At 43.2% G+C, this 24,551-nt stretch overlaps 1 protein-coding gene across 5 annotated transcripts in view; it reads right to left on the reverse strand.

Annotated features, from left to right (window-relative positions):
• Window positions 1–24,551, reverse strand: part of USP20 (ubiquitin specific peptidase 20) — a 5,014,215-nt gene that overhangs the window by 2,881,138 nt on the left and 2,108,526 nt on the right. The window lies entirely within an intron of this gene.

Raw genomic sequence — 24,551 nt, forward strand, 5'->3', positions numbered from 1 at the left:
CCACAGAATCACGTTATTTTACTTTTCCTTCACTGTCCAGTTCTCAATGAATTCTTAACACATGCCTTGAATGGTCTATTTTTGTGGGAGTACATTTATGTAAGTTGCACTTACCCATAACAGCAGATGTTTGAATTTCACTCTGGTGGTAGTATTCATCTAGGAAACAATAACTAGCCACACCCACACTTTCACTCTGACTGATGATTGCCTATTCCCAAGGAGGGAAATTTAGAAGTTATGTACCTACCATAACGTTCCATGTTAGTTGTCTTCTCTCGCCTTCTTTCTTGCTGGATGAGTGCGGAGCCGATCCTCGGCTCCGACTTGGCACTTGCTAAGCTCGAGAGTCACTTTTACCAGCTCGAGGCAGCCCCATATCCCATGATGCAAGGCGGTAAATACCCAGATCTCGTTTGGTACCTAGAGGGAAACCTACCTAGCATAAAAACTTTCCACTAAGGAAAGAAGAGCAATAAGCCTAAAAAGGCTGTAAGGGGAAACCAGATAACTAAAACTAGAACTAAATGGTGCCCAAAGAAACAAAATCTTCCAGAGCCAAGGGAGATCAAGGTCTGTCCATGCAAGGGGGCAGGAGGGAGGGTCGCAAGAAAGACGGCGAGAGAAGACAACTAACATGGAACATTATGGTAGGTACATAACTTCTAAATGTTAAGTTGTCAATCTCGCCTTCATTCTTGCTGGATGGGACCGCGTCCCTAGCACCTCTATCCTGGGTGGCTCAATGGAACAGACTCTTGAGAACCGTGGAACCAAAACTGGCTCTATCCCTGGAGGCCAAATCCAATTTATAATGAGAAACAAAGGTATGAGGAGTGGCCCAAGTGGCTGCTGCACAAATAGTATCTAAGGGCAGCCTAGCCTGAAAGGCTGTAGAAGTGGCTAAGCCTCTAGTGGAATGTGCCTTTGGTTTTGAGCACAGCTGTTTGCCCCTAAGTTGATAAATTTCGAAAATGGTGGAAGATAGCCATCTAGACAAGGTCACTTTGGAAACAGAGAGACCTTTCTTATTTTCAGCATAAGAAAGAAAGAGCTGATCAGACTTTCTGAATTGTTTTGTTCTGTCCAAATAATATCTTAGTTGGCAGTGAACATCATGATAATGTAATTTTTGTTCCGATCTGTTGGAGTAATTAGGAAAAAATACAGGGAGATCAATAGATTGGTTTAAATTTGTTTTTGAAGCAACCTTGGGCAAAAAGGATGGATTAGTACTCAAGGATACTCTGTCTTTGTGGAAGACCAAATATGGGGGACGAATAGAGAGGGCATGAAGTTCTGACACTCTCCTAGCCGAGGTAATAGCGACAAGGAAGAGTGTCTTCCACGAAAGAAACTTTAGTGAGCATGAAGCAGCTGGCTCAAAGGGAGGAAGAATTAAGGATGTCAGCACTAGATTTAGGTCCCATTGAGGAGGAGGACTCCTGACAGGAGGTTTGAGGAGAAAAACTCCTTTCAGAAAAGCTCTACAAAGCTTGTGGGACATAATGTTGTGATCTGCAAACCCGACATGAAAGTTCGAGATCGCAGCCAACTGAACTTTGACTGTGGAAGATGAAGAACCCGAGTGAAAGATTTCCGCTAGAAAATCCAAAACTGCATGAACAGGGGCAGTAAAGGGATCTATGCTCCTTGATTTCGCCCAAAGGGAGAAGCGTTTCCACTTGCTAGTGTAAATCCTTCTAGTAGAGGATTTAAGGGAAGCCACTATGATATCCTTAACAGGGTTAGAGATCATAGGAAGCCTGGCTAAGGAAGGAAGTGGAGCAACCAAGCTGTGAGGTTGAGAGAAGGAATGGACCGATGCAGCTGACCCGATTGGTGGATCAGAAGATCTGGCACTGGGTCCAGATGCCACGGCTGCACTAAAAGGTGACGATGGAGGAACGGAAACCAAATTTGTCGAGGCCAATACGGGGCAATGAGAATCATTTTGGCTCTCAAAACGGTAGCTTTCTGGAGTACCTGTGGTATCGATGGAAAGGGAGGAAAGGCATAAAGAAGTCCCTGGGGCCAATCTTGGGTAAGAGCGTCTCTGGGGGGATGGCCCGGAAGTGGGAAGAGAGAGAAGAAGGCTGGGCATTTGCTGTTTTGGGGAGTAGCAAAAAGATCACAACATGGGCGGCCCCACTTCTGAAAAATCTCCTCCACTATAGATTGTTTGAGAGACCACTCGTGAGGCATGAGTATAGCTCAGCTCAATCTGTCCGCTAAAATGTTGGTTTTCCCAGGGATATGCGTTGCTACCAGAAACCTATGAGAGGAGATCGCCCATTGCCAAAGTCTGAGAGCCTCTCGACACAAGGGGTAGGACTTGGTTCCGCCCTGCTTGTTGATGTACCACACTACGGACATGTTGTCCGTGTGAACTACAATTGTTCCCAAGGGAAGAAAGTCATTGAGGGCTTGCAACGTTAAAAGCACTGCTCTCATCTCTAGGACATTTATGTGCAGGTGGTATTCGAATGGTTGCCAAGTCCCATGAACCATCCTGCCCTGATAATGACCCCCCCACCCGATCAGGGAGGCGTCCGTAGTGACTGTGGCTACCGGGGCTGGGGAAACAAAGGGTCTGCCCTGATGAATCTGGGGAGAAGAAATCCACCAGGATAGGTGGTTTTTGCAAGTTTGTGTCACCAGAATTTGGTGACGCATGTGAAGTTGTTGGTAGGACCATTGGGTGAACAACATCCACTGAAGGAGACGCATGTAAAAGCGGGCCAAAGGAAGAAGAGTAATGGCAGCTGCCATGAGGCCCAATACTTTTAGGACCAGTCTGGCTTGCACTTTTTTGCTGGCAAGGATGATCCGCACATGGTTTTGGATATCTAGGATTCTCTGGCTTGTGAGGTTTGCTGACATCCGAACAGTGTCTAAATTTGCGCCTATAAAAGTAATAGACTGGCAGGGCAATAAAGAGGATTTTTCGTAGTTGATCGAAATTCCTAATTGACTGCAGAGATTTAGGGCATAATCCCTGGTTTGAAGAAGTTGATGCCTGGTGGTGGCTGAGAGGAGCCAGTCGTCGAGATACAGAAACACCTGGAATCCTTGACGTCTCAGGTGAGCCGTGACCACTGCCATGCATTTGGTGAACACTCTGGGGGCTGTAGTGAGACCAAAGGGCAGGGCTCTGAACTGAAAATGACTGGACCCCAGCCGAAAGCGGAGAAACCTTCTGGAGCGTCTGTGGATTTTTATGTGATAGTACGCATCCTGAAGATCTATTGAGCACATCCAGTTGTCTTTGCCCAAGAAGGGCAAAATCGATTGAAGTGTGACCATCCGAAATCTTGTCTTTTTCACAGACTTGTTGAGTCTGCTGAGGTCCAATATTGGTCTCCAATCTCCTGTCTTTTTGGGAACCAAAAAGAACCTTGAGTAGATTCCGGGCTCTGAATGGTCTGTTGGAACTGGCTGAATGGCCCTTTTGTGTAGAAGCTTTGATACTTCTAATTTTGCGATTTCCCTTAGACCGGGTGGAACATCTGGAAGGGAATTTTTGTGAGTGAAGGGACTTTCCTCGAAAGGAATCTTGTAACCCTCGGATATGATCGACTGTACCCATTTGTCTTGTGAAAGGGAAAGCCAGGCTTCTGGGTACAGCGATAATCTTCCCCCGACTGCCTCCAAGGATGGACAGTTGGGCAACACCTCAGGGATGCTGGAAGGGCTTGTCAGAAAGAGGCTCTCTGCTTCCCTGGTTTTGCGGACCCCCTCTGCCCCTAGGGCGGCATCTGTTATTATTATTACCCCCTCTGCCCCTAGGGGTAAACTGACCACGTGTGTCCAGCGTGACTCCCTGAGATTTACGGAACCACATCTTTCCGCCCTTCTGTCCTTTAGGGTAAGGCCTAGAAGGGGTGGAAAAACGGACTCCTACGGCAGAAAGAGTCTTGCCATCTTGCTCACACCTGGTCAATGTATCCTTCACCTGAGGACCAAACAATGTTGATCCATCAAAGGGAGAGTTTGTGAAGGACGCCTTAAAGGGTTCTGCAAAATTACAGAGCCGCATCCAGGACTGACGTCTAAGAGCCACTCCTGTCCCTGCAGCTCTACTCGCTCCATCTGCTGCATACGAAATCAGCCGCATGGAGGAGTTGGCTATGGAGTTAAGGATTCCTAGCTGAGAAGCAATCTTGTCCTGAGCCCCTGCAGCTGTAGGATCCTGTACTACTTCACCTAATTCTTAAAGGATGTCCCTTTGAAGTCTGGTGAAGTGACATAAATAATTCAGCGAACGCATGGCAAAGGTCGCTGAGGAAAACATCCGCTTACCATACCTGTCCATGGTCCTAGAATCCTTGTTAGGAGGATGGACTGGTACGGAAGGATCTGCAAGTTCCTTCTTGGTGGCGGCTGCTACCACCATGGCATCAACAGGGACACCTTTTGTAAGAAATTGTTTCTTGGAAGGGGCTGTAATAAATTTAGAAGGCCTCCTGGGAACTGGTTCTACGGAATCAGGAGATGCCCACGCCTTCCGAGCTATCACCTCCATGGGGGGGTCGAAAGGCGGAGACACCCAGGAGGTGGAGGGTCGAGATCCGAACGCCTCTAGGTATACTGACTCATCCTCGGAGGGATTAATGGAGGGCCAGTTTCCCCTCTGTTTTAGGAGTTCTATGATGTCTGAAAAAGAGACATCCTCAGAGGGGGATCTTGGGGACCCCTCCCACTCATCTAAGTCGGTATCTGAAGTAGTAGACTCAGGGGAGTCTAGGTGCTTCCTCTTACAGGACCTCTTACGCGGAGGATCTCCTGAAGGATCAGGAGAATCCTCGGAAGAGGGGGTTCTTCCCAGTGGGGAAACCTGAGGCGGTGGATCTCTCGGTCCGGGAGCAAGAGAGTGGGAAGAGACATCTACAGGCACCGTAGAGGGAGGAGCTAAGGGGACAGACTGCTGACTGAGCCCAGGGGCCAGCACACTCCTCATCACCTCGAAGGCTCCCCTCCCAGGGAGATCCGAGAGACCCCGCTCCGAAGAAACAGGGACTCCAGGGCCCACCGAAAGTGAAGGCTCCGAGGCAGATGTCGGGGCCGAGCTCACCAAGGCCGAAGCCCCGAGGGGAAGAGCAGGGTCGGACAAGGGTCCGATGCCACTCACCCCCTCGGAGCAGACCAGGGAAGCCCGACCACTGGATCCCTCCAAGGAAGGTCTCGAGGAGGAGATAAGAGTAGAAGCTGAAGGAGCAGAAAGGGGAGGTATCTGCCCCGCAGCCATAGCAGTAACTATTCCCATAGACTCCGGCTCCGAGCTCTGGAGGAGAGTCGAAGGAGGAACTTGAAGAGGGTGTGGACAAATAGTCATCTGTTGAGACGGACTATGAAGCATTTGGGCTAGTGCCTGTGATTTTAACAATCTGCTTACCACTCTCTCTAAATCATGGTCTGAGAGCCTGGAAGACCTAGATGTTCGGCTCCGATCGCTCCGCTCTGAATGAAGAGGAGAGGCCGGAGCCGATAGTATCGGCTCCTAAGAGGGAGACCTGGACCGCTTCCTCGACGGAACCATCGGAGCCGACGAACCCTCGGTTCCAGACGGAGCCGACAACTTCTCGGCTCCGAGTCTGGTCAAGGATGTATCGGCTCCAGCTGGAGCCGATACAGGCAAGGAAATAATGGTATCGGAGCCAGTCGGCGCCGATACCGAAGCCTTAGTCACATGGTGGTCGGAGCCGACACCAATGTGGCAGTTAAAGTATCGGCACCGATAGCCATCGGTGCCGAAGATTTAGTCAAAATAACATCGGCTCCAGCCGGAGCCGATCTGGACTCCAAAGGAGTCGGAGCCAAGGCCGGAGGCTTAGAAGCAGAAGCCTGGGCCTTGGAGGTCTTAGAGGGCTTGCCCGAAACAGACTTGGCTGGGGAGCCCTCAGGTTTAAGAAGTCCTCTCAAAATTAGTTTATTTCTCCTTTCCTGCAGGACTCTCTGGCTGAAAGAGTGACAGATAGCACAGGAGTCCTGCAGGTGGAGAGGTCCCAGGCAGTAGATACAAGAAGTGTGACCGTCTGTCAGAGACATCTTCTGACAGCACGAGTCACACTTCTTGAAGCCTGAGACCCTCTGTTCCTTGGACATAGTGAGTACACACACACACACAACTCACACAGTCCCAGACTCAGAAATTCTATTAAAAGGGGAAAAAATAAATCCACACACACACCCTGACAGGAAGGGATGGGAAGGGAATGAAGGCCCGACTAAATAAAAACAAGTAGGGAAACAGTAAAACTAGACTAGCGACCCTACAACTACCTAAAAATGACAATTATACTAATATATAAGAGAAAAACTAGGAATGGGGTGTCTAACAATTGTAAAGCAATTTACTTACCACGAGCTGGCAAAAGGAGTACCTCATCAGCGAAGCAGCAAATGAGATCTGGGTATTTACTGCCTTGCATCATGGGATATGGGGCTGCCTCGAGCTGGTAAAAGTGACTCTCGAGCTTAGCAAGTGCCGAGTCGGAGCCGAGGATCGGCTCCGAACCCATCCAGCAAGAATGAAGGCGAGATTGACAACTTAACATCAGTAGTCATACTAAACATTTCCTCAGGACTTCCTTGACCACAAAAGGGGAGAAGAGCCTAACAATCCAAAAAACCCAACTAATATAAACAATTTAACATATAACGTAGAAACACACAAAACCCTTCCTTATATCCCCACTACAGCTATAAACTAGAGTGGGGGGTGGAGGGTGGGTGCGGCTACTGAGGAATTAAAGCATCTACTGTCATGAGTAAGTGCAACTTCTACAACTGTATTATGTTGATCATTCTCACTGCTGCAGTAACCTTTATGCTTTACGGGTTTGTTCACCAAAGCCTAGTCAACCTTAGAGGAGGAAGGATATGGATCCAAAAGACCCTAGAGAATGGTCCCAGCAACCAAGTCCTGGACCTAGAAAAGGAATTGAGTTTGTAATGCTTTTAAAAAGTACTGACAAAGCACCATGTAGCTGTGTTCAGAATGCTTCTAGTGTCCACCCTCTTAAAATATGTCAATGAAGATGACAAAGCTCTTTAGAATGTGCCATGATATTGCCTGGAATGGATTTGCCATGGTAGGAATAAAAGCAATCACAAAGGACAACCACCTAGATATTGTCAGTTTAGAGACAGTGTCTTTTTGTCCCTTGATAAGAAATAAACAACTGATCGGCTTTTCTAAAGTGCTTAGCTCTGTCAAGACAGAAGCAGGGCTGCCTGTGCAAGTCCAGAGTATGCAGAATCCTTTCTCCTTGTTTTTTTTAGATTTCGGACAGAAAAGTAGGAGAATAATAACTTGAGTCAAAGTCAACGTGGACATCACTTCGGCATGAATAGGGGTATTTCTTAAAGAGACCTTACCCCTATGGAAAATCAGATAGGTCTCAACCACCTTGACAGCCTGCAACTCATTCTCTTTTTCCAGATGTCAGAGCAATGTTGAGCACAGTTTCCCCAAGTCAAAAACCTTAAATCAGGTTGATGGGCAGATTAAAAAGGTGGCACAGTCAATTTCTCCAGCACATAGTTGACAGCACAAGGAGGAACAACCTACTTATGAAGAGGTCTCAGATGTAAAACTCCTTTCAGAAACTGTTTTACAACAAATAGAGAAGAAAGAAAAGGATCCATAGGCAAACATGCTGAAATGGCTTTAAGATGAAGCTTTATAGAGGAATATGAGAGGCTGGAGGAAGTAACTCATACAAATATTTGAGTTCCAGTTGTAAAAAAACCCTTGATGAGCACCTAGTTATTGGTTAGGCATCAACTAGAAAAATCACTTCTTGACTCCTATAGTACCTGATGCGTGCTGTCACAAAATAAATACCTATAATGTATTAAAATTGAATCAAAGCAATCAGTTGAAATTAACTAATATTGGGGTACATTAAAATTTTCCTGCCTTTTGCGAAAAGATCCAGTTTATGAGGAAGTTGGTGGTAAATGCCTTGATCAGTTCCCTAAGAAGGGAGAACCAATCTGCCTGGGCCAAAAGTAGTATACTTTTGAATATTCAGAATTAACCTGGATATAGGTTGTAACTTCTAAATCATTTTCTTGCAAGGGAATGAAAATGCATCTGCTTTCCAGACCTGCTTGCAAGGAGACCTGGAGCAAAATCTATTTAGTTGACTGTTTTGAAGGAAGGCATCAGATCTACTTGACATGTTGCCCACACCTGGATCAATTCCTGAAGACCCAGCATTGTATTTCCATTTGTGATAGTCCGTCCTGATCTTGCTTAGCTTGTCAGCCACTACATTTTGCTCTGATGGAATGCAAGATGCTTGGCAATTTACGGAATGTTGAAGAGTTAACCCCCAAACCATCACAGCCAGCATGCATAGAGGGTAAGACATCATAACTCTCTGCTTGTTTATGTACCAAGTAACTGTAGTATTGTCTGCAATCACTAGAAGAGGTCTTGGAGACCATAGGTGATGGAGAGACTTCAAGGCATGAATCACAACATCTCTTTTACATTGATGTACCTTGGTCTTCCTGATAGGCTCCACAAGCCTTGCACCTTTACCCCCATGGAAACACCACCAAAAGAAAATTCTGATATGGCTGTGGTAAGAAATAAGTCTGGGGTCTCAGGAGAGAAGGGAGGACCAGAATTAATTTATATTTTTTGTCTCCACTAATGTGGTTCCCTTTTTTATATAAAGGGCAAAACTGGAATTTCATACTAAAGAGAAAGCAAATGCAAACTCCATGTATTTTTGTGGAGACCACTGCATCCTCCTTATGTGCAATGGTGCTAGAGGAATCATGAGACTAATACTGGCCATGAACACCAGGATCCTGAGAAATTCTTTTAAAAAAGTCTGAGACTGACTGCAGAAGTTCAGGAAACATTACAGACAGAAATAAAAAAGTTATGTTCTTACCATAACATTCCATCTGTGTTGTAGATCTTCATTGATTCCTTACTGATGGGGGCTTCAGTTCCATCCTCAGAACCAACTCGGCCAATGCACAAGCTCGCGCCAGCCAAAAAACTCTCGAGGTAAGTCCTACGCATAGCGCCCCTCTCCTTCTATCTTGAGATCGAGTTTGCCCGCCATGAATAGAGACAATGGAGACCTTATCCGAGCAAATGCCCTATCAAGTAGTCAGGACCAGAAAGGATCCCCGGGAGTCTTTAGGTAGGGGATCGGAGGGCGGGACATAAGAAATGAATGAAGACCTACAACACAGATGGAACACTACGGTAAGAACATAACTTCGTTATCTGATGTTGTAAATCTTCATTCATTCCTTACTGATGGGACCGAGACCCCAGCTACTTTATGTCCTGGGTGGCCCCATGGAAGGATATTCCTGAGCACCACTGAACCAAAGGATGCTCTTTCTCTGGAGGTCATATCCAATTTGTAATGAGTGATAAAGGTATGGGAGCTTGCCCAAGTGGCTGCTGCACAGATGTCATCCATAGAGACTCTGGAATGAAAGGCCACCGAAGTATACACTGACCTGGTGGAATGAGCCTTGATCCTAGTAGGTAAAATTATGTTGTTGTGTTGATACACAAAGATAACAGGTTCATAGGTAGGTACTAGGCTACTGGCCCTAGGGAGTATACAAGCCTAGCCATAACGATTCCCTGGCTATTGCTTCCCACAAATATTTACTTTCCTGGACCCCTGTCTAGCAGGGCTACTGATGTGATCCCCGGGGTGAATTTCCTATCTCCCATCCAATCGTCAAGGTTCCTCTTGAACAGGGCCATTGAGGCACTCTGCCTGACTTGTATGAACAGCCTATTCCAGAGTATGGGGAGTCTCTGGGTCAGGAACATAGCCCTTCAGCATGTTCTATTCATTGTGATAAGAAGGTTAAGATCCCTGGAGCATGTGGCTCAGAGGGATTGAGATTTCTTCAAGTGTAGCATGTCCAACAACTATGGGTTAGACATGGCCTTGTCTGTTAGGCAGAGAGTGCCTCTGAGTAGGCGATATGCGACAGAGTATAGCTGGAGTTTCTTTAGATGGTCAGCGTAAGGCATCTGCTTTAGGCCTGTGATTCTTTTTGTGAGGTACTTCTGCGGCCTTTCTAGTTGTTGCAGATGTCTTGTGAGGTACATACCAAACGGGGTATTGCATTCTATAATGGGTCTAATGAGGGATGAGTATAGCGGGACAATGACCTCCTTTTTTCTGGATGAAAAGCCCATAGTGATGAGGTGTGACACGTAGAAGGATTTTCTAACTGTTGTGGCTATGTGGTTATTAAAGGTGAGCCCATTGTCCACCTGTTTAGTGTACTGCCACCTATGTGGTAGTTCACAGGTACGTGGCTTTTCCCAAAGAGGACAACTATACATTTTTTGGCATAGCTTGAGCCCATGGCTCTGACACCAAGCATCTGTTTCGGTAAGGCCCTTTTGTAGTATAGTCACATCATTTGGGGATTCAATAATGGTTCCCAGCTGGCAGTCATCTGCGAACTTTGTAAACCAGAGTCCCTTCATGTTGGCCTGTACTTCAGAAAAGTAGATGCCAAACAAGAGTGGTCCCAGGACAGAACCCTGTGGTACACCACTTGTAACTTGTTTGGAGCTGGATTTGGAGTCGGCTACTTTTACAGTATGTGTTCTGTCAGTAAACCAGTTTGCAACCCATCAAGTGACAAAGGGATTAATGCCCAGCTTAATAAGTTTATCTATAATTCCAGAGTGGGGGATAGTGTCGAAAGCCTTGGTGAGGTCCAAGTAGGCTGCGTGAACCACCTTACCCTCGCCCACGGCTCTGGAGACTGATTCGAAAAGGGAGTCAAGATCGGCCCTTCAAGAAACCAAACTGGGTGGGGTCCAGTGTTTGAAGGTTGTCTTTCTTTATAGGTTCCAAGATAATACGTTCCATGGCCTTGCAGATTAGGCTCGTCAGACTGATGGGTCGGTAATTCCCAGGATACAAGGTGGATCCCTCCTTGTGGAGTGGAATGACTGTAGCTGTGCTCCACTCTGTGGGTACGAAGCCTGAGGTGAGGCTATGATTAAACATGACACATAGGTGAGGTGCCAGTTAATTTTGTAGTTCATGCAGTACACAGCCTGGGATGTCGTCTGGTCCCATGGATGCTTATTCTTTGTTTTGGAGAGTGCAGTTTTACCTGAGTGTCCGTGATTACCAGAATTTGGCATTCTTTCGGTATTGAGATAGGCCTTTTAGGGGGTGAGAGGGGGGTGAAGTTGGCACTGAATCTGCCAGGATATTGGCAATATCCTTGGGATCAGTATATCTAGTGCCATTCTGCTGTAGCTCAGAGCAGATCTGAGTATTGCAATCTCTTAGCCATTTTGAGAAGGTGACTTTGGAAACAGCTTTGTCCAATTTGGGGCCTGAAAAGGCTATGAACAGCTGGTCCGACTTTCGGAAGGATTTGGTTCTAAGTTAAAACATAGTTGTCTATTTACATCCAACAGGCTTAAATGGTATTCACCTTTGTTAGAAAATTTTGGGAAAAAGACTGGTAAATCAATGCACTAGTTGAGATTTGAATTTGAGATAACTCTGGTTAAAAAGGAAGGTTATTTTGAAATGATACGCTTTCATTACAGAAAATCAAATAAGGGCGATTAACACAAAAGGCTTGTAGCTCTGATATCCTCCTGGTTGAGGTGATGGCTATCAGGAATAGGGTTTTCCAAGATAGAAAGTTTATATCACATTTGGCAGAAGATTCGAAGGGTGAACAGGTCAGGGTTTGTAAGACCAGAGTCAATTCCAAGGTTCAATAGTTTTTTTAATAGGAGTTCTCGGTGCAGAACTCCTTTCATAAATGTTTTGCAAAAACGGTGGGACATTAATAAAGCATCGTTAAAACCATCATGAAAACTGGCGGTAGCTGTTAATTGAACTGTAACAGTAGAGGCTGAGGCTCTAGAATGGAGTGGAGTAGACAGGTATACTAAAACCTTATGGACAGACACTGAGAATGGGTCGAGTCCTTGTCCTTTAGCCCAGATTACAAGCTTGCTGTAATAAGAGTTTTCTGGTGGTGGGTTTATGAGAAGTCAGGAAAATCTTTCAGAGTGGGGAAGATAGGATTATCTGCCTGGCAATCAGCGGAAGTGAGAGATACAGAGCGGTCAGTTTGAGACTGTGAAGGTTGGGATGAACCAGCCCTTGCAGGTGAGATAGGAGTCTAGGAGTTGGATTCAGGGTCCACAGACGGTAAACTAAGTGAGGTCACAGGAAAGGGAACCAAACATGATCGGACCAATAGGGTGCAATGAGGATTACCTTGCTTCTCAGCTATTGAGCTTTTTTTAAGAACTGTAGGATGAGGGGAATAGGGGGATAGGCATATAGTAGACCCAAGGGCCAATCGTGTATCAGAGCATGTCTCAGTGACTCCCCGGGGGGGGGGGGGTCAGGGTGAAGAAGCTGCTGCATTTGTGGTTCAAGGGGGATGCAAAGAGTTCACAACAAGGCCGGCCCCAACGATGAAAAATTTGAGTGGCTACTTCAGAGTTGAGAGACCACTCGTGAGGCATGAGAATGTTTCTGCTCAGGTTGTGTACAATCAGACTGGAGTTTCTGGGAATGTGCATTGCTAGTAGAAAGCATCTGGAAGCTATCACCCATTGACACACTCTTAGGGCTTCCCAGCATAATGGGTAGGATTTGGTTCCTCCTTGCTTGTTGATGTACCAGACTACTGACATATTGTCTGATTGGATAGCAACTGTCCCCGATGGAAGGGTTGTTTGGAATAATGCCACGATTAGGAGCAATGCCCTCAGATCTAGGACACTGACATGGAACTTGGCCTCTAGGGGGGACCAAGTGCCTTGGACAGTCTTTCCCTGAAAATGCCCCGCCCCATCAGGGAAGTGTCTGTGGTCACTATGGCCTTGGGGGGGGGGGGGCGCACGACATCATAACTCTTCCTCTGGCTTCATTCACCAACTCAAATCTTGTTTGCATCGGTTTGTTATGAGGATTGGGTAAGACATGGGGTGAGTCGAAAGAAACCATTGAGATGCTAGGAGTCATGGAAGCAGCCTCATATGGAGTCTTGCTAGTGGAACCAGCATGATTGCAGCCACCACTGAAACCAGCAGTTGTAGAACCAGTCGAGCCGGGACAAGATTTTCAGCGAGTATTATATGAAGTTGAGATCTTAATCTTAGTAGACTGTGATGAGGTAAGGCGACTCTGCAAGATATTGTGTTGAACGTTGCCCCAATGAACTCTAAGCACTGAGTCGGTACCAGCTTTGAATTTCTGTGGTTACTGAGATCCCCAGCTTTTCTGCCAGATTTGGAGTGTACAATATGGCTTGAAGCAGTAGAATCCTGGTTGGGGTGGTAAGGAGCCAATTGTCTAGATATGGAAACATGGGGAATCTTTGTAGTCTCAGGTGAGCTACTACTACTGCCATGCATTTGGTTAACACCCTGGTGGCTGTGGTGAGACCAAAGGGCAGTACTCGAAAATGTTAATGACTGGCTCCCAGCCGGAAGTGGATGTATCTTCTGGATATTTGTCCCTTTTTATGTGGTAATACGCATCCCGAAGATCTATTGAGCACATCCAGTTATCCTTTTCCAGAAATGGAAGAATGGACTAAACCGTGACCATCCAAAATTTTTCTTGCTTTGACGAACTTGTTCAGTACACTGAGATCCAGAATTGGTCTCCAATCTCGTTTTCTTTGGCACTAAAAAGAACCTTGAGTAACATCCGGATCCTATTTGGTCTGGTGGGACTGGCTGGATGACTCTTTTTCTTAGCTGCTTTAGGACTTCTAGTATTACTGTATCCCTCTGACTGGTTGGAATGTCAGGGATTTGCCTTAGAGGCTTAAGGGAAAGATCGAAGGGGCTATGGTAACCTCTGGTCATCATCCTCTGCACCCATGAATCCAACGTTATCTACTGTAAGGCTAAGTGGTGCAGAGAGAAATGCCCCCCGACTGCTTCCAGAGGTAAGCAATTGGGCTGCTCTTCAGGAGCGCTGATAGGGTTGACCAGAGAAGGAATCTTTGGAGCCCTGGTTTTGCAGGCCCCCTCTGCCATGGCAGGGACATCTTCAGATGAGTTCCTCCCTCTGTCCCGGGGGGATTGTATGCCATGGGTGTCACAGAAAGGCCCTTGGGATTTTTTGAACCACATCTTTCCACCTCTCTGATTCCTGGAGTAGGATCGTTGAGGGGTGGAAAAGCATATGCCCACGGCAGATATGGTCTTTCCATCCTTCTCACACCTGGCTAACGTGTCCTTAACCTTCAGGCCACACAGGGAAAATTCATCAACAGGAGCATTGAGGAAGGAAGACTTGAAGGGGTCCGCAAAGTCACATCAGTGCATCCAGGAGTGACGTTTCATGACAATGCCTGACGTGGCTGCTCTAGCTGCCCCCTCAGTTGTATGAGTGATCAACCACATAGATGAGTTAGAAATGTCCTCTAGGGTGGCAAGCTGACAGGCAACTTTATCTTGCATCTCTTCAGGTAATACCCCCGCCAAAGTACCTGAAAGTTCTGTAATCAGGTCCCTTTGGAGACGTGTAAAATGTGCCATTTAGTTCAGTGACTGTATGGCGAAGGTCGCTCAAGCATACATCCGCTTCCCTAATCTATCTCCAGGACTCCCTGTTCGGAGGATGGACAGTTGAACTTTCTTCCGCAAGTTCTTTCTTAGTGGCCCTGCCACAACCATGGAATCCACTGCTAAACCTCTGGAAAAGTGGGGGTGGTCTTCTGGTGGAGAGAGAATTTTATCATTTCTCCAGGGGATTGGCTCAACACTGTCAAGGGCCTTCCAGGCACGCTGCATGATTAGCTTAATCAGCTCAGCTGTAGGTGGGGTTCACCCAGGAAGTAGAGGATCGAGCACAGAAGGCTTGCAAGAATACAGATTCCTCAGTAGAATGGATGATGGGCTTCCAGTCGCCCATCTGTTTCAGGATCTCCAGTATGTCTCCGAATGAGACATCTTCAGGGGGGTGACCATGGGGACCATTCTTCCTCATTGAAATCTGTATCTTCAGTGACGGATTCCTCAGGGGAATCGACGTGCTTCCTCTTGCACGTTCTCTTTCGGCATGGCTACTCAGTGGGATCTTCTGAGGTGGACTCTGAAGAATGGATGCCCTGGATCAGGGTATTTTGCTGCTCCCATACTCGAAGTCCCTGCGTAGTAGGCTGATAGCTGCATACCAGGGGAAAGGGAATGGTCAGGTTCCAACACTGCAGGTCCCAAATGCATGCTTGGGGAAGCAAGAACCCTCTCCATCACCTGGAAGACAGGCCAACCTGAAGAAGGATGGGAGCCCAGAACAGAATGGGACAACCGCGGAACTGGGGGGGGGGGTCACTCCCCGCTCCGATGAGCCCGCTTCCAGGATAGGAGATTCGAGACGACCAGGAGCTGCTGAAACAGACGGCACCATAGAAAAAACTGGCATCAAACTAGGGGTCATGGTGCCGACAGACCAGTCAAGGTCCCAAGGGCGGATCATCTCCGAATGGAGCGAAGTCCAAAGGGTAGGTTCCGGAACCATGGAAGGTAACATCACAGGGACCGAAGACGTAGGCAGCAGGATAGACATTGGTACCGAGGGCTCCAAAGCCTGAGAAGAGGTTGAAGGAGGATATGTCGGAGTCTGTGCAGAAAATCTTTCGGCTTCAGGTGGGAGGGAAGTCTCGGTAGGGGTTGGGATTCCTCTGGCAGCTAAGGGCTGATCGACAAGCCTCACCATGTAGATTTTGGAAAGACTCCTGGTGAAATGTGTAGTGTCAGGTCTCTCAAGAAAGGGACTATATTGCTGTCTAAAAAAAGGGTCAATTGTAGGTGAGTATCTGGTCCTGGGCAAAATTTCAGTTCACAGAGAAGGATGGCGCCGTGAAAGAAATCACTGCAGGTACCAAAACTGTGTCTGGTACCGAAGTAACTATTGGTACTAAAGCAGGTATCGATGTTATCAGTTCCATGACATATGTTGCCGACTTTGGCACTGTAGAGGTAGTCATAGTCTCTGGTGCCGTAGTAGTCAGTGCTGATACTTTTGGTAGTTTTGGTGTCTGAGAAGATTTCAGTTCCTTGGAACTTGGAGAAGTCGGAACCAACTGGCTTCTCTTTTTCTTGTCTTTCTCTGGAGGTGTTGAGACCTCCACCTCAGAAAGGGCCTCCAAAAAAGGAATTTTTAGTAATTCGTTCAGGATTAATTTATTCTTCTGCTGTGCCAAAGTGTGAGCGCTAAAGTTTTTACAAAGTTCACACGACGGCTGTAACTGGAGGTGAGGAACTCTGAGGCAGAAGACACACGAAAGATGCCCATCAGAGTTGGACATCTTTTGCCCACATTTATCACACTGCTTGAATCCGGTCTTTCCCTTCTCGTCCGACATAGTGTCACTGTTAAAAAACAGACAGAAAAATATCACAAAATATGCACAGTTTTTTTAATCAAAAGGCAAGCTATCCTCAAGGAAACCACACACACACACAGAAGAAAAGAAATATCCCTTTTTTTTAATAAAGAGAGAGAAGGGGGGAATACCAGCAATGGTAAGAGGATTACCACAAGGGTAAGACAAGGGGAAGAAACTCGCACATGAAGTAGACACGATGTAGAACAGTAGAAAGAACTATTAAACGCCAGTGGAAGGACTAGAAAAAGTATTTAGCAGAATATATATATATATATATATATATATATATATATATATATATATAAAACATTTTCAGTACTTAGCTGAGAGCTGGCATGGCACATCTTGAGAAGTATGCAGCAAACGAGATCTGAAGACAGAACGAGAGGGGCACTATCGGTAGGACTTAGCTCAAGGTTTTTTTAGCTGGCACAAACTTGTGTATTGGCCGAATCAGTTCCGAGGAATGAATGAAGATTTACAACATCAGATTTCATCTTTTCCTGCATCAAGAAGACGATATGAAGGTATCATCTTGAAGGCATGCCCAAAAACACAATCCTGTGACAGAGTCAATGAGGATTTTGTATTGTTTATCAGGAAGCCCAGACTGGTCAGGAGAAACAAAACCTAAGTGAATGACACTTGATATCTGGATAAAGTCTCTGCAAAGATAAGCAAGTCATCTAAATAAAGAAAAAATGTGAATGCCATTTAGTCTGTAACAAGGCCGGAGCTAGCCATTTTGTGAACATCCTTGAAACTGTAGATAAACCAAATGGTAATGCAGAGAATTGATAATATGATGGAGATCCTTAGACATTTCTTGAAGTCTGTGGCTATAGGACTGTGGCAATATGCATCTTTTAAATAAAGTGTTACCAAGTCACTCATGGGAGGAATGAGGAGTAACTGGTTCTTCAGGTTAACATTTTGAATTTTGGTATTTTCACATATGGATTCAGAAATGGAAGGTCAGGTACTGGTCTCCAAGAGGTATTTTTCTTTATCAGAAACATTCTAGAACAGTTTTGCCTCTTTTACTTGCAGGCAATGGTTGTATAACTCCCTTGGATGTGTAAAGACTGAAGAACTTGAGGAAAAACTTCTGTTTGGTTCAGAGGGTGGGGAGAAATTCCGGTGAAAGGAGTTTTTTGTATCCAGTTCTGTATGTAACTCTTCTGGCATTACCCAGGAATCTGAAATGATCTTTTAATAAAGAGGGGTATTGAAGACTCGTTTGTGAGACAAATTTGGAGGGATACTGTCCAGAGGAGAAAGAAAGGGAAAAGAATGCTTGCATAGTCATTCTGTATTATTAGTCTGGCCCTTTTCCTGAAATGACCCCGTTTCTTGTTGTTCGTTCCTTATGGCCATTGCTTTGTCGCACCTTGTTTGGCAGAGAAAAGGGCTAGTTTTGCTCATTTGGCTTATTTTGTGAAAGGAGAAGACCTATAAGACTTGCAATGGGTATACAAAAAAAATCTTGGTAACTCTTTAAATCCATTTTCCTCTTTAATCACATTATTTAAAAAAAACTGGGTGGTAGAAAAGCCAAACAATGTCTCTTTATCCAAATCAGAATCTTTAGACTTAATCTCATCAGTAAATGTCTGCTTACATATCCAAGCACATATCAACACAGTAGTAGTACTAGTAGTGGCTCTAGAAACTGTACCTGCACAATCATATACAGTCTTCAAAGTATGTTTGGCTATCTGGACCTGGTACAAACAGTTTGGTTTAAAAAGAACTTTCTCTTGTTGGAAGAGAGGTAGCAAATTCCCTTAGATGATCTATATGACAAAGGATAAAAAGCAACTTACATGCCTCCTAATTCAAAATTCTGAAGGCTAAAGCGGAAGAAGAAAACTTTCCCATAACTATACGGTCCAAAATATTGCCTTCCTTGTCACCAGGAGATGGATTTGTGTTAAGGACCAACCTGTTGTCAGTATGAAGCATAGTTAAAATTGCTACTGTATCAGACCTAAGGTGTGAGAAAAGAAATGTATTAGCCCAAGATACCTTATGCAGCTTATCTGCTTTTTGGGGGACTGAGGGCTGGTTATCAAGATCATTACAGACAGCATTCAACACATCATCCAAAGCTGTTAGAACAAGAGGCATGGAAAACAAATGACATATCTATATGCAACAAACAGTGCCTCCTCAGATAGAAAATGATTCATATTTTCCTCACAATCAGAGAAATAGACTTGGGAATCTGAGAGACAGAGAGCTTATTCTCCAACTAAGTCAGAATCATCATATCCTGTTTCCTCAGGAATTAGTTTAGAAGGGATTCCCCCTGTCATGGCTTATATGTACCAGTATTTATTGCCTGCAATGCCAAACTAAACTACTCTTCTTTCTTAACTGTACTTCTTCAGATAAACAATGTTTATTTTTTAACAGCTTTATTAAATTATCACTTAAGACATAGGCACATACATTAACAAGGAAGAAAAACTATTTTTTTCATTTACATGCATTATACATTACATGTGTTTTCTTTCTTCTAACAACTGTTACTCAGTCCAGCATTGCAAAGTTGTTCAATTTCTGGCTTCCCTTAAACCTCATTTCTGTACCTTAACATTATTCTGCATATACTACTCACACAAACTCCATTTATTTCTATGTAATTTGCTTCTTCCCTTTTCTAAAGATCCCAGTTCTATTTCTTTTACCTCTTTTTACAATATTCAATACTTAAATATAGTTGGTTTAGATTTAGTTTCCATTTTCTAGTAATTCCTTTTTTGGCAGCCAAATGAATTACAGAGAAAGTCGTACTACATCTAGGCAATTGAGAGCCTGTATCCCAGCTCAAAATAATTTCCTTATTACAGCCATTTGCTGCCCCAATACTTCTGACACAGTTATCAGCAGGGAATTTTTGAAATCTGCCAACTCTTTACACCCCCCCCCCAAAAAAAATGTTCTCAGTCACCTCTTTCTTTTCCATCACACCACCACTATTTGGTGTCTATCAGAAGAAAAAAATATTTGAAATCTGCTTGGAGTACAAAAATACCTATAAAAACACTACCAAGCAAAAACCTAAACCTTCTTGACTCTTACACACTTGGGAGCAGTACATATGTCCTTCCACTGTTACCTTATAAGTTGATTTTCCAGTCACTGTTTTGATTGATTCTAATAGTTAACATGCAATATTTTATATGTCCTACTAATTATTCCTTCTTTAACTGCAGTTTCTGTCCTAGATTCAACTAGAAAGTCTTAGCAGTAAGAGTAAACATGGCTGCAAACTGATCAACAGCTTAACTTAGCTCTCCCAGTGTGAAAAAAGAAACTAAAAGACAAAGGACAGGAACTCATCACTTTTATTAAATTCAGTTATTCGCTAATAAGTGCACTGCCTGAATATCACCAATGCGTAAAATGAGAGAGACTGAAAGAAAAACAACTACAAAGGGTGAACAGAAAACACAAAACACTAACTGGGAAGAATCCTGCAGCTGGTCTGCAAAAAGCCGTTCAAGTTCCAGCTTTGCCGCAAGACATGACTTGCAGTAACCTAGAGTAAAAATAAGTCTGGAAAGAATGGAAGAAGCATTAAACAGCTATTCAGATGAGTTGATAAAACTGCATAAATTAGAGGTCGAAATGAAGAAAAGGCTGGCCGAATACGAAACTGTTCAAGAAGAGAGTTTCACAAATAGAATTAAAGGACAGAGCATGTAGAGAAAATCTGAAATTTTCTGTTGTATGAGAAACACTAGAAGGAACAGACAGTTTTAATTTTATGAAGGCACAAACAAGCAACTAACAGGAACTCCACAGCAGAAACTATAAACTAAAAGAGCACACTTCATGTATGCTTCAAATCTGGCCATGAGAAGGCAGACAAGACCGGTATTAGTAAAGATGCAAATCTACCAGCAAAAAGAGTTGATCCTGACTAAATTGTGGAAAAAAGCAAAGTACTAAAAGTTGGAGACAGTAGAGACTTTGTGGAAAATGATTAGTCATGTACACCAGGCAGAAGAGAAACAAATTTATTCCAGTAATCAGGAAATTTTGAGAGACAGGTGTAAGATTCTACCTGCTTTATCCAGTTGTTTTCAAAATATCTTTTCCTGGAGGATCAAAGTAATTTTTTGATGCAGAACAGGCTAAAGAAGAAATACAAAAGTTTGCCCAACAAAAAGCAAGTCAGTAAACAGAAGGGGACACTACTTCTCATTCTTCTGATAGTAAACCATAAGACGACACTTTGCCAATGAAACCTTTTCCACTGTCCCAAAGGAAATGCTTGAGAGACAAAAAAGTACAGGATTTGGCTAGAAGAATTGGGAGTACCCTAGATTTGAACTGGAATTTGGAGTTAGTATATGGAAATGAATAGGAAGATCATCAGCAACAAGGACATTAGTGAATAAATGTGAGACTGCAAAGCATCAATTGCATTTGTGAAGAAAAAGTGGAAAGAATGGACCTTTGTTGACTTAGTTAAACTTGTGGGGAATGGAAAGACATTTGCTTCACTTCATGTCATCAATGTTTGGAAGAACATTTAGGAGAGGGTAAGAGGAAGGAAAAAGGTAACCAAGCAAAACATTTTCTTTTTAACGGTATTTCTATGAAACTTTTCATGATATAAACTGCATATTAAGTAGTAAAGAATTTTAAGTTGGTCACGCATGTGATAAAGATATTAAAGTAAACATATGCCTTTTTTCGCTCCCATTTTCTCTCCTTCTTTTTTGGTATTAAGAATTGTATGCATTACAATGAAAAAAGAGAAAGAAAGGCTAGACAAACAAATGATTATGTTAATAGGCTGCAATCTTGTGTTGCTGATGTGGGGAGATGCAAAAGTACACAGATCGCAATATATTTAGAGTTGATGTGTTCTCTGTCTTTTGCATAAGTGAATGACTGAATAAAGACCCTTGGCTTAATCTAATAAGTTTTAAGTGGAATCAAGTATACAAGAAAATAATGAATATAATTAAAAGTTTTCCTTTAGCAATATGTGTTTCAGCTTGGTTAAAAAGCCTGCAGCTGAGGACTATTTTTTTATCTCTTACATTTCCATGGAGAAAAGCTGATAATAGCTCAATAAAATGCAGAACAATGGTTTCTTCAAGGCTAAAAGTTGATGTTTTCTGAAATAATTCAAGTTGTTTTTCACATCTAAGAGGGAAATAAATATAAGAAAACAAACACTAATTAGTTTAAATACAGGCACAGGCAATAACATGCATCTTAGCAATAATAACCTTAACTTTAGGTTAATTAAGGCCTTCTTTGCAGCTATTTGGGACAACTGCTCCTATTACAAGGATTAAACTTCATTATTTGAAGATGGGCACAGTTTTGTGTATTTGTATTTAGTTAACATTTTTTCATGGTTTTAATTAAAACAAAAAGTCTTGTAAAATGTGACACAGGCTCCAATGTTAAGAAAAAAATGTATAAATGATGCTAGCAAACATAAGTGGGTACATGTATCATAAATGCTGGAAAGAGACATTTAAAAAAGCTGTCATATATAATAGATGGGAACAGTGACTTCTTATCATAATGGCAACACTTTCCATATAACCTTGGAATGGGAATGGCCTCACACATACACACAAAAAGGAAAGAATACTTAATTATATCAAGAAATACAGAGTGCAAACAGCAATGCTACATGAGACATGTTTGGAAAGAACTGAGCATGTGAATTTGATAAAGATAGGATTTCAGGATGGATATTCAGCAGAACATCAGGAACAAGGGAAACTAGAAGGGTTTGCTATGGAAATTTTGAATCAACTTTGGTCGATCGTTTACAATGTCATCCCGAAATGCTGAATCCAAAATTCTGAATAGTAAACCACTGCGAAATTGAATACATCAACCTCCATGGATCAATGTATTCAACATAGCAGGAGGTGATGTCACTCAACACCTGCTATGCACATTAATGTACCGCTGAACTCAACATTCAATAGTACATTAATTCTGCTATTTTGAATGGAGGCTATGCACCCCTGCATCCCCACACCCCTCTGCATATTAAATATATCAACTCTGAGATCGCACAACAGCGAGGAAATGGGCTAATTCCCTGTTCCTCACTGAAGCGCAACCTCCCTCCACTGTCTCGGTACGTTGCTTGACAAAAGGTCGAGTGCACCATGCAACTCAACTACACGTGGTCAGCTGACATCTGTTAGTTCGATTTCCTGCCCCTTGGACACCATGATTTTGAACACTGGCCATTCGACTGACTTCCATTCGGGTAAGTCATAGTAAACCAAATAGAAGTACTTATATTAACTGCTAGGGGAGCTCCAACAATGATAGAAGAGGGGAAAAAAGAATGGCAGATTTGTGGTAGTATGGAGCTACTGGCAAGGGATGAGGATTATGCTGGCATGTATTTATATTCTACCTAAAACCGCTATCATGGAGCTTAAAGAATCTGGCAGAAATAATCAGCTTTCAGTTGGGAATACTATTTATACCTGGGAACTAGATTTGATTTGGAACAATGAGGATGGATTGGCGGGTAGAAAAGAAAACATAAGGAGAGTAGACTTCTGAAGAAAATTTATGAAAATATTTGGTATGAAATCATGAATTCAGTGGTAAGAGAAAATCTGCATATTACTTCCTCAAGGTACATTACATATTTTATGGAAGCATGTACATTTAATCGAGAACTTTGATACATATACAAAACTGTTATGTAGCAATAATTACTAAGATAAAACTGAAGGGTAGTAAAGTGAAGATTAGACACTGGCTCTTCCCCATCTACCTGTTAAAAAGACAGGAATTTTATCTAGCAGTTATTGGGGAAGACAGAAAATACTCCAAAAGTTATAGCTAGAGAGTGGGATAAAATGAAAGTGGAGTTTAAAAATTGGGTAGAAATAAAAGAAAAAGAAATATGGTTAAGAAGTAAAGCATTATTTAGAGAAGCCTACAAAAGTCAAACTATTACATAATAAGAAGAATCTTACAGAAGAAAATGTGCAATTTTATTTATTTATTTTACATTTGCTGACTGGGATAGTATGACTGGATACATGTCCATTTTCAGCGGAGGCCCAAGGAGAAATGCTCCATAAATTTTACAAAAAAAAATATTTCATATATATACACATAAATCATACTTTACAAATTGCAGAGTTCTAAAGAGAAAATAAGGGGTGGATAATACACATGTGATTACAAAGATTGCTGTTAAGCAACTATGTTTCTGATCACTCTAAAGCACAAAAACTTTTAGCACAATGATTTAGGCTACAGAAAGTAGAAAGGGTTGTTGCCAAAATAGGGACCCTATAAGATTAAACATAACCAGGATCCTGTAGAGGTTTTAGAAGATACTTCAGATATTTTATGAAAATGTGTATAAAACACAGAAGTGAGAAAATCAAGAAAAAGCACAAATGGAAATATTTACAGAAGACTTAAGTATGCCAAGGTTAGAGGTAGATGGGGCTCAACAATCAACAGTTAAGATAGGAAAAGATGCGATAAAATGGCAATCTAAAACTAAATTGCAAGAAAGTTTCCAGGAATTGATGGTGTTCCAATGGGAGCTTAGAAGTTAGCAGGGAACAAAGGCATAAAAATCTGGAAGATTTTAACTGTATTTTAAAAGGAAAGGAAGGACCAACATCCTGGGAAAACTCTGCTCTGGATGTAATACCTAAAGATGGAAAAAAAAAAAACCATCAGATCCAGCTTCATATACCCCATATCAATTTTAAAATATGATTATAAAGAAGTTATGTACTCACCATAACGTTCCATCTGAGTAGTTATACTTCATTTTTCTGCAACCTGTGGGTATTCGGATACATATCCTAGCCAGCAAATTATTTTCTAGCAATTGCTCCAAGCGCCGAGTTCCTCCCCCCTACCCATAATGCACCACCATCTCCTGCCTTCCCTCAGATCGAGTTTGCTGCAACTATACACATTAGGAACTCAGTCCAAAGAACCCAACATACTTATGGATATGATAAAATGAAGTAGAACTACTCAGATGGAAAGTTATGGTGAGTACATAACTTTGTCTGAAGTAGTTAACTTCATTTTATCTGCAACCTGTGGGACAGAGTCCCCATTTACTTAAATCCTGGGGGGCCCTCATGGAAGGA

Source organism: Protopterus annectens, chromosome 16.part0, assembly GCF_019279795.1.
Source record: "Protopterus annectens isolate FY-2018-M chromosome 16.part0, PAN1.0, whole genome shotgun sequence".
Taxonomy (NCBI): Eukaryota; Metazoa; Chordata; order Ceratodontiformes; family Protopteridae; genus Protopterus; species Protopterus annectens.